General features: G+C 38.1%; 1 pseudogene; it reads left to right on the forward strand.

Annotated features, from left to right (window-relative positions):
* Positions 1 to 689: 689 nt before the first annotated feature.
* Positions 690 to 1,501, forward strand: LOC127221863 (60S ribosomal protein L7-like; annotated as a pseudogene).
* The last annotated feature ends 10,536 nt before the right edge of the window (positions 1,502 to 12,037 follow it).

Genomic DNA, 12,037 nt, shown 5'->3' on the forward strand with positions numbered 1-12,037 from the left:
GTCCAGTGGGTGGTTTGGGACTAGGGTTCTGGCAGGTGCTAGATGGGCTTTTCTGCTGGGACAGGTTACCCTGTGCATAGTCCCCAGTCCTCAGGAGGCTCTGAACAGTGTACCAGAAGGCAGGCTCCTTCCATGAGTGGAGGCGGACCGGGGCACTGACAGCCTCAAGCAGGCGGGTAGCCTGGAAGGGCTCCTCCCTGTGTAAGCGGGTCCCAGGACTCGGAGCAGAGCTCTGCAAGGCAGGTTGGAAACAGGCCCAAGCTTATCTCTTACTGTAGTTGGAGCTGGAATCAGGGTGCTGGCAGACTCTGGGAAGGCTAGTCCTCAGGGACGCCCCTTCCCCCTGTATATAGTCCCCAGTCCTCAGGAGGCTTGTAGCAGGGCACAGGAAGGTGAGCTTCCTATTTGGGAGGAGGCATGTGAATACATACACCTTTCTTATCCTTTTTGTTCTATTCAAGTGGTCAACCCACTGAATAATGCCCACCCACAAATAAGTGAGTGATCTTCACTCAGGTTACAGATTAGGAACTAATCTGCTCCATAAACCCCCCACAATACATTGCAGGGAAAAACAGTTTTATCAGCTACCTGAACATCCCTTTGATCTATTAAGATGGCAGATTAAAATTAATCATAAAGAATATATGCCGCTCTCTCCCATCCCCTTCCCCCTACTGGAAGGAGCCATGGAGGCTGGGCTGGAGAAGAAAAAGAAGGTTCCTGCTGTGCCAAAAACCCTTAAGAAAAAGCGAAGGAATTTTGCAGAGCTGAAGGTGAAGTGCTTTCGGAAAAAATTGCACTGAAGATGCTCCAGAAGGCATGGAGGAAGCTCATCTATGAAAAGGCAAAGCATTATCACAAGGAATACAGACAGATGTACAATATGGAAATTCGCACGGCTAGCATGGCAAGGAAAGCCGGAAACTTCTACGTTCCTGCAGAACCCAAGCTGGCATTCGTCATTGGAATCTGAGGTATCAGTGGTGTGAGCCCAAAGGTCCACAAGGTGTTGCAGCTGCTCCATCTTCGTCAGATCTTCAATGACACCTTTGTTAAGCTCAACAAGGCTTTGATTAACATGCTGAGGATCATGGAACCATACATTGCATGGGGGTACCCCAATGTGAAGTCAGTAAACGAGCTCATCTACAAGCATGGCTATGACAAAATCAATAAGAAGAGAATTGCCTTGACGGATAATTCCTTGATTGCTCGATCTCTTGGTAAATATGGCATTAGCTGCATGGAGGATCTGATCCATGAGATCTACACAGTGGGGAAATGCTTCAAGGAAGCCAACAACTTCCTGTGGCTTTTCAAACTGTCTTCTCCACGGGACAGGATGAAGAAAAAGACCACTCACTTTGTGGAAGGTGGCGATGCTGGCAACAGGGAAGACCAGATAAACAAGCCTATTAGACGGATGAACTAAGGTGCTGCCTGTGGTATTTTTTTAAATCTGGTCAGTTAATAAACAGTCACAGCTTGGCAAACTGAAAAAAAAAGAATATATGCCTAAAAATATAAAGCATAATTAAGGAACATCATTTAGAAAACTCCATTTGCTTCTAATGTGGAAGATTTTCTGTTCAGTTTACTCATTTTAGATTGTTATAAGGGTTTGTGGACTGAAGTAAACCTTTTCTATTTGGTTGGAAGATAGTTCCTGTCAGAAAAGGTAAAAGTAAAGATTTTCCTGAGAATTGAATGATGGGACATATAAATAATACAGAATCAGTCATAACAAATACATGAAATATGATCTTACAGTTATTCTGTGACTTATTTGGTAAATAATAATGGAATTCAAGCACAGTGTTCATGGTCACCCCAACTGTTGATCCAAGGTCTTTGTGAAGGTTAATCTTGATTATCTATTTGGTATAATTGTTAACACCTCAGAGATTAGACAAACACACACCTGGGTGTGTCAGGGAAGGCATTTCTGAAACAATAGATCATAAGACTTCTGACCACTCATGGATCTAAAAATTGAATATGTTATTGGAGTGCTGACATTGCAGAAAGTGGGGTCTGCCTGATGTGATGATATTTTGTTTATGATCTAACAAACAAAGCTTGCTTGAAGATCAGAGTGCAAAGCCAGTCAGCCACACTAGTTAGCCATAGAGGCCAGGTAGTAGTGGCACACACCTTTAATCCTAGCACCAGTGAGACAGAGACAGATGGATCTCTATGAGTTCAAGGCTGGGCTACTTGAGATTGAATCTGTCTAAAAGAGAACCAGAGCTCACACAAAGGTGATCCCAGGACTTGGGAATCACATGCCTTTAGTTCCAGCAGTAGAGGGGTGGAGACAGGAGTGATATGGGTGGGCAGAGAGAGGAATATAAGGTAGGAGGAGACAAGAGAGGTATGTGTCTGAGGAGCAGTTCAGTCTGAGGAACAGAGCAGTCTGAGCAGTCTGAGGCAGTTTGAGGACAGACTCTTCCCTTTGGTCTGAGTATTGATAGAAGTGAGAACTCTCTAGTGGCTGGCTGCTTTGCTTCTCTGATCTTCAGCTTTACCCCAATATCTGAGTTTTATTATTAAGAACAATTAAATTAGTGCTACAGAGTGGTGTGGTTGGAGGAAGTCAGTCACATGGCTCTGTCCTGGAGGTAATGACAGGCTCTAGCCCTCCTGCTGTTTATCTCCTCTCATTCAGACCCTCCATGATGTGAGCAGCTCCCCCACACCCTCCCCACTGAAAGCACAGGCAGAACAAGCCTTTCCTCTTTTGCAGTTGTTTACTCCAGGCACGCTTCCACAAAGATGCAAACACTGACAAAAAGTGAGATGCAAGTTAGAATAAACATATCTTGAATATTGCAACCTCCCAGAAAGTATCCACTTAATATAAGGATAAATACATGGGTGTTTGAATGAGTGGACAGATGAATAAATTAATGAAAGAGAAAACAGCAGCACATATTCATTCTCAATGATCTCACAGGAAAGCAGAGGTAATGAATAACCCTGGTGCTAAAAGTTAGCAAAAAGAAAATTATGTAGTTGCTTTCTTTGCAAAGAATGGGGTTGAACTGTTCCTAAGAACATTATCATCCAAGAGTCCCCATAGGTGGAAAGTGTGCATTAATGCTTGAATAGTCAGAAATGCCAGAACATATTTCTGGTCCCCTTAAGCAACATTATTTTGTTTTTCACTAGTAGTTTATTTTTTTTATCATATCTAAGATCTTCAATGACAAGTTGTTTTATTTACATTTGAAGAGGTCAAATATTCTTGGTTAGAATGGCTGATTTAGGGCAGAAAGTTTGTTCTTCAATACCAGTGACAAGAGTGGTACCCACATTTACTTCTGTGGGAGAATTAAGTTGCTCATAGGGGTTGGTCTCATGTCTGCCTTTCAATTCTTAGCAGTGTTTCGGATTCTTCTGGTATCTATCACTGACTCTCAAGCTTCAGACTTAGGATGTGCTTTAGAATGATAGACACAACAGCTAAGAACTTCTACATGGGGCTTGCCTTCTGTTTCTCGGGGAAACAGACATTAAATAAAATTATCAGCAAAACACCTTTTTTTCATTGCTATCATGTAATTTTAAGTTATGAGCTAGAGTGGTGTGTTAGCATAGCAAACAAAATCTAAAACGCTATAACTCCAAAATAGCATTTACCTTGGTAGTCATTCCTACCAGAAAATACAACCACAGTCAAGATAGACTAAACAAATAGTCTATAAAATCCCTGACTGGCACTCTCATAGCTGTCAAGACCATCAAATCAAGAAAACTCATAATTTAGAGGCTCCTGACACTACCTAGTGACTATCTTAATTTTATAAGGCTAAACAGTAAGGTGTTAGCTGATACACATTCCCCACCCCCCCAAGATTCTGAATTTTGAATAAAAAATAGTTTAAATTCCTTGTGGTGGTTTGAAAACAAATGGCCTCCATAGACTCAAAGGGACTGGCAATCATTGGCTGTATGGCCTTGTTGGAGTAGGTGTGACTCTGTTGGAAGAAATGTCACCAGGCTTTGAGATTCTAGATATTTGAGCCAGCTCCAGTGGTTCATTCTCTTCCTGTTGCATGTGGATCCAGATACAGATCTTTCATCTGCCTCTCCAGTACTATATCTGCCTGCATGCTACTATCTTCCTGCCTTGATGGACTAAGCCCCTGAACTGTAAGCCAGCCCCAATTAAATGTCTTCCCTTATAATAAAGCCCTAAGATATATCTTACATATATTAATGTTAATAATCCATTCAAATATTCTCAGTTTGTAGATCTTTGGATTTAGAAGCACACTTAGAATAGTAAACACAACATCTGGAATTATTGCTTAAACATAAAAAAATTGGGCGGACTGGAGAGATGGAACAGCAGTTAAGAGCTCTGGCTGCTCTTCTAGACCACCAGGGTTCAGTTCCTAGCACCCACGTGGCAGCAAACAACTCTAAGTCCAGTTCAAGGGGATCCCATGCCCTCATCTGCCCTCTGTTGGAGCCGCATGCATGTGCTACTTAGACACTTATGCAGGTAAAACATACGCACATGTTAGGTAAGTACTAAAAAAATTTTTTAAAAAAAATCTTTTAAATTTTTCATTTAATCATTCCATTACATTTAAATGTTCAGTTAATACAGGGACACTGTTCAAATTTTAATGTTAAAATATAGTGTTTATAATTACCAAGACAACCAAATTACTCAAACAAATATTCTGGAAGAGTTTCCTAAAGATATTTCTTAGGGATGGGAACACCCAGGGAACTGAAGAAATTCCAACTCTCTCATGTGGCAGTGGTCAGAGAAGAAAACTGAGAAGACACCTGATCAACCAACTAGAGGAGTGATAAAGAGCCTACATGGGAGGAACTAAAGATGAGAACTCCAAGGAAAGCCGGGGCAAGTGCAGGAGCACCAAGAAAGGAAGACTAAGTCATAGTTGTTTCTGTCCAAGTACCTTCCACCACTGTTTTCAGTTTTTGTTTAGCTGATCCCCCCATGACATGGACTTAGGAACCCCTTTATATTCCCCAGTGGAGATAGGAGTGAGACTCATGAAACAGAAGGAAAGCAGGTCGTACTGTCACAGAGCATAGGGAGCATGAAAGTCGTGTCATCCAATTTTCTCACTCTGTAAATGAGACAAGTGAGGACAAGAGTGACATAGTCCCTGGCTCACAGAACCAGATTATTTCACCTTCTCATAAACAAAAGTCAAGATGGATCCATGTCCTTCAGCCTTCTTTTTGAGTTCTTTAAAAGACCTTAGACTAAGTCAACTGGTGCTTTCAGATTTAGTTCTCTTTCCTCTGTGAATTTATCACTAACTAATCACTAACTGTTGAACTCTGCCATTTAAAATGGGTGTGAATAGTGCCACATTCTCACTACTGTAGAAAAGAAAAGAATAAAGAGCAGTACTCAACAGTGAGAATCTGAGAAGAGAAGCTGGGAAATTAACTACATCGTTACATCATTAAGCTAATGCACCGAATCAAATGTATTTTATAAGGAAGTTAGACTTTCTCATTCAAAGCAGTATTTGTCAGACAACTGAAGTGAATTACTAATGATTTTTCTTTATCTTCTAAAAACTTGGAAAAGGGGGGATTCTCTTAGCTATGCAAAATGAAAAGGATTTTACAAAGAATATTCTAAAACTATTTCAAACAAATTATGTCAAAAAGGAAACTCTGTAGAAATTAGGACACCACAGGGGAGTCTCCAGCTAGGGTATTTCCTGCTATTGTCACAATTTGCTGGTCAACTCCTTAGTAATTTCAGGTTGGTCAGAGTGTTATGCTGACCTGTGTCCATTAGAGCATGGTTACAAAAGAGTGGGTCATGGTTTCAAGGACTTTTGCAGTATTGATTACACTCACAACATCTGCTAAAAAAATTTATTACAAAAAGTTTTTTTTAAAACTTTTTTTTTAACACATAGGTTTTTGTTTGTTTTTACTTTGTATCTTCATTAGGAAATGAGAGTGATATATCTACTTTCTTAGTAACTACTTTCTTGTTTTTTGAGACAAGGTTTCTCTGTATTGCTTTGGATCCTGTCCTGAAAACTTGCTCTATAGAACAGGCTGGCCTTGAACTCAGAGAGATCTGCCTGCCTCTGCCTCCAAAGTGCTGGGTTTAAAGGTGTGTGCCACCAGTGTCCGGCTGAGGACTAGGCTTTTGACTCCTGTCCTTCCTTCATCTATTTCCAAGTTCTTCCTTTGGCATTCCTATTTGTCATCATAATCATTGTTTCATCATACTTTCAATTAAAAATACATTTAAAAATTGTTAGATCTTGTTTCCCCAAACCAGGAGCAGAAATTGTTAATTTTTCTTTGAGTTACTACAAAACTCCTCCAAAGAATTTTAATTCCTGAAAAACGTGCGTGTTACTACTCTCCATTTATCTTTCTCACTGGCTCTCTCTATGACAGTATGAGCCCACCTCACCTCATATGAGACTCTCCATTAATCTTTATACTTCAACTTTATATCTACAACATGGGCACTTATGTAGAGCTTGTATGAAAATTCATATGATTTAGTCTACAAGTATCATTTTATAGAAATCTTTAATTGTATACAATTGACTAGATGTTCTGTAACTCTACTCAATTATAATTAATGACATAGTGGTCTTGTCCTGAACTTACAATATTTTGGAAACATCAGACCAAAGGCAATTATTGAAAACAAAACATCCATGTAGGAAGTAAAAAGGGTTAGATAAGGTGAGGTTAAAATAACCAGAATTTTACATTCAATCCAGTATAAAGCAATTGTAATTATCATACTAACAACTCTATGAATTTCACCAAGGACTGGCTAGGTTGTGAAAACTAGACTATGGCTTGAAAGGAGGAAAGAGAAAATGATAAAAGCAGTTGCAAAAGTAAATATTAGTGCCTTCTCCAGTAAGTAGCCTCACCTTTAGGATACTTTCTTGGGATGTTTTTCAAAGTATTGTTCTAAAACATTTCAAGACTTGAATGAAAACAAGGTATTTTCTGTTTGAAAGTGCCAACATCCTTACATGTTGGACAGTCTTCCTAAAATCACATTAGTAGGACTGAGACATTTGATGTATTTTGTATATTCTGTCTTGCAGTATGGCTGATCCCACATACAAGGATCACTTTAATTTGACAATGGTCATTATTTTGGTATACCTAAATGTACAATGTTACAACACTGGTAGTTTTGTTTCACAAATTATTCTGACAATGTTTGTCTGTGACATGTATACCCTCTGCTTTGTGTTTACATTTCACTTCCATTAAAGCAAATCAGCAGTCCTAGTTTTCACTGAGGATGCAGTAAAACAAATTTGTCACTGGTGTATGCATTCTGACTATTGGGATTTCAAAACTCACCCTTGTAAATTGAGCAAGAAGAAGACGACGTTATGAGTCATAGCGATCTTGAAAGGTTGTATTTAAATTGGAAATCAGACCCCCCCCCCCACCAATGAGGCTGTGAACCAAAGCCAAACCACAAATGCATAATTCTGCTTACTGAAGGGGAATCAAAATGTCTATTCTTGTTTTGAGGTTCATTGAAAAATCAATAGGGAGGCAGCACATGGCCTCATCTAGACAAATCAAATTTAACTTGGTTAGGTTTATTGTTTTGAATCTCGGTTTTCAGACATTTGTGTTTCATTTTTAAGAGCTTAGCTTTTAAATGTCTTATTCTAAAATATACAGAAAAAGTATAAGAGTCCAAAGCATTCCATTATCTCTCCATACCAGTTTCCCTTGTTAACATTTTAGGCAATTAAAAAATGTACTGTCTTTCCCTCAGTAAATATTATATATATGATGGCATATAGTCATGCACTTCATCTTATTTATACACAGTACATATGTGATCTTTGTGATCCTTGAAGATGTTATAAATACAGTGCATCATTACTGTAAAATATTCCTTATGTATTTTCCCAAAAGAAAGGAAACTTTCTCACATAATTAGAACACATTGCCAATGAGCCTTATGACTGTTTTCTCATGCAAATGAAGTGTACTTGGTGGTTTCCTTGAAAAAGAAAAAAAATCAAAACACTGAGATTGATATAGTACAATCATCTACTTCTGCCACATTTTGATAATAATTTCAGTAACTTTATTCATCTCAAACATCTTTCCACTATCCATAAGCAAAGATCTGAGTGAAGACTACAGATTTCATTTAGTTGTCACACCTCCTTACTTTAAATCTGGTAGAATGACTCCACAATCCTTGCTGTTTATAGCTTTGAAAATGACGTATTGGCCAGTTATTTTGTGGAATTTAGTCTATCACATGAGAACAGGATTAGATTCTACTTCTTTGCTAAAACTGATGTGATAGTCTTACCTGTACCTTGGTGGGGACAGTCATTCACTGTAAGATGACTTTGATCAGATTTCTCAGCTATTTATAAGTTACACTAGCACTTGGGCAGTCCTCAGAGAGATTCCCAAAAGGTCAAGAATATCATTACAAAGAGGTAAATGGATGTATGCCCTCAGCAGCAGTAGCAATCAGCAGACAGTCCTGAAATCGGAGTGAAGGGCATTTGCTCTCAGTATTCAGAATACTGCCAGCTTTTGAAGAATATATCATTCTAAATTATTTGTAGTTTCCAGAAAGGATCTCAGTATGGGTCTGTTTCATTGTGTTTTAAATCATAATCCAATTCTTTTTATAACCACTCAAGTCTGACTTTGTATCTTTAATTTGACATTTTAAATTTTAAGTATTTAAAGAACAAGTTCTTTATTTAGAAAATCGAGTTCTTTCAGTATAATACTCTTTTTTAAATTGTTTCTTTTATTTTTGAGATTATAATATAATTATATCATTTCCCCTTTCCTCCCTCAAAACTCTTTCATATACCCAACCTTGCTCTCTTTCAAATTCCTGGCCCGTTTATTCATTAATTGTTGTTGCACATACATATGTATATACAAATATGTTCCTAAATACATAAACACAACCAGGTTTGTCTGTATAATGTTACTTGTATGTATGTTTTCAAGGTTAACCATTTGGTATAAATAACCAGTTTCTATGCTTTTCCCTGGAGAAAATTATTTCTCCTACTCCCAGCATTTCTTAGCTGCGTGTAGTTTTTTGTGTGGGGTTGAAGCCACCTGGGCTTTCTCCTGTCCATTTCAGCATGTCTGTTGCTGCTCTTTGTTCTGCTAATTATTAGGCAGTTATGTTGGTGAAATTTTATGGGTATATCTTCTGTTATTCCTATGAGACACAACTTCACAGCAAAATCCCTGGTCCTTTAGCTCTTACAATTTTTCTTCCCACCTCTTCCTCAATGGTCCTTGAGCTTAGGTGAGGGAGTTGTTACATAGATTGTCTTTTGTGATTAGCACCACAACTCTGCATTTTGATTGGTTATGGGTTTCTGTAATGGTCTCCATCTGTTGTAAAGAGAAACATCTAAAGTTTCCCTTTCGACTTTGCAAACACATCCCCCATGGAGGGATAACTGCCTTAATCTAGAGACAGGAGACAAGCCCTAGTCCCTACTTCACATGACCTGTCAGATTTACATGACCCCAACTGGATGGCATTCCCCTACATATGGAATTGGGGTGAGGGGATGGGAGGGGAGGGTGGTTAGAGTGCATGTGAGAGGGCAGAAAGGGTAAAAGGGAGGGAAGGAAGGAGGGAGGAAGAGAGGGAGGGAGAGGGAACTGGGATCGACATGTAAAATAATAAATTAAATTAAAAAAAATGCTTTGACTCCAAAATTTAAGTTGAAGGACAAGTTACTGGGCGAAAGGATTTCTATTTTTGTTTCCACAGAAAATGAAAAGATGTGGATTCCTTCCAGACTAATGTGGTTTGATCAAGCCAGACTGCCTGAAACAGAGTACCAGGTGATCCTACATTCTAAACACCTGCAGCCTTGCGACTACAGCCAGGATTTCTGCATCTTCTTAGAATCCCCCATGACAGAGCCCCTTACCATCAGGAAGTAGTTTGGAAAGAACGATGCCCAAATTCCCAAATATTGTCTATAAATGTTTGTTTTCATTTAAATGGACTTGGTTATATATAAAAAAAAATAGTCAAAAAAAAAAAAAAAAAAAAAAAAAAAAAAAAAAAGAGTTGCTCTGGTCATGGTGTCTCTTCACAGCAAAAAAAAAAAAAAAAAAAGTTTCCCTTCCTTCCTTCCTTCTTCCTTCCTTCCTTCCTTCCTTCCTTCCTTCTTCCTTCCTTCCTTCCACTCTACCATATCTTCAAGCGTTTTGCATTCTGTGTGCTTCTAAGCAATGAAGGGCAACACCTGCACCCTAATAAGATGCAGCAGAGTGGGCCAGGCAAACAGCTTAAAGAAGCCTCAAATTATCCTGTTACTCAGTGAATAACTTTATTTGGAGTGCACACACATAACAACCCTAAATGACAGTAAGAATTACAGTTTTCTAATCTGTATCTAACAATTAATTCCATGTACTCATGATCTACTCAACCCATTACATCCCTCACTTGAGAACCACATCCCACCAATTCTACCATCTGTTTTGCACTTATTTATCTTGTTGCTGTCTTGCACAGCTCACCTGAGTCTGCTTGAATATTGCTTCCTCCTCTCCTGCACTTATTTTGCTGCTATTCTCAGGAGGCTTCAATCTTGAGAAATTCAATGAGTTGTATTTTTTTTTCTTTTCTAAGTAGAACTTTCTCAGTTCAATTTACTGCTTTAACACCTCGTTTTCCTTTGAGTCTAATATGCATTTTCTTTGCCCTTCCACAATTAATGCTTTTCTTTTGCTCTTTTATTTTAATTTACTCTTCACTTTTCAAGTGTCCTTCAATGCTTATCTCTTCTAACGCATTTTTGTCTGTGCATATCAGGACAATGCTGAAGAACATCTGACACACCAATGCCTTTTGGTAATTTCACACTCTGTCTACCACATGCATCCTCTACACAGAGACTTCAATTGTAGTTTCTGTTTCAACTTTTTAAAATTTTAAATTATGTGTGTAGCATATGTGTGTATGAGTATGCCCACAGATGACTTAAAAGGATGTTGAGTCCCCCTGCGGCTGAGTAACAGGCAGTGTGAGCTGCCCTATGCAATCTATAGATTCAATGAATGAACACACTTGAATGTTCAAATACTGAAATGTGTATCCAGATCCCTTCCAGGACTCAGATCTTCTTAAAGTCCTTGCTGTTGTACAAAGAAAGCGTGTATGTATGCTGCCATCAGAAACCTAAACAACTAACACAGAAAATGCAATGGATCAAGTCCTAAAAATCTCGGAAGGTGGGTTTCATGAGGAGTGGTCATTTACTTCAGTGGTCATCCATGAGGTGTGCTGTGTCCACAACAAGGACATTCTGCTGCTGGGATAATCATTCACTCAAAAGTAATTCACAAGATCGTATTCTATTTGATTATCATGCATACTCTCAGGATTTTCTATTGTTTAGAGATTGATTTAACAAAACACTCTATACTGACACTTTTCACACTGATGTACTGAAAAAAAATCATAGACACCACAAAGTTACTCTAATACTCTATATTCTTCTGCATATAACATTTCTACTGGTTTTATTTTTAGAATTTTAACAATCTCACATTAACCTTCTGTTAGAATGTACAGCAATCAGTAAGGCTGTGATACTTGGAGAACAACAACACATTAGCCACATTTCAATGAATTTATGGAGGAAATCATATCGAATTACTGTGAGAAAATGATAACTAGAAACACATTTATCAAGGTGATTGAAGAAAAACTAATGTAAAATTTAAAGGTATTTTTTAAATTGAGCTATTTCTCAAAAGATGTTTAATAGAATAAAATTGTTCTTACATAGAGTTAAAAAAACAGTAACATTTAAACACTATATTTACAACCACATTGTAGAATTATACACTGGGTTTGTTTAGAAAAACATAGGTCCAGAATATCTAATCTACATGCTTACTCTAAAACTATAGAAGTAAATGTGTAGTGCGTAATTTACTGTATAATAACAACTGTAGAACAATGTGTATTCTGTGTTTGATCTATAATAATTTA

The sequence above is a fragment of the Phodopus roborovskii genome, unplaced genomic scaffold (assembly GCF_943737965.1).
Source record: "Phodopus roborovskii unplaced genomic scaffold, PHOROB, whole genome shotgun sequence".
NCBI classification, from domain to species: Eukaryota; Metazoa; Chordata; class Mammalia; order Rodentia; family Cricetidae; genus Phodopus; species Phodopus roborovskii.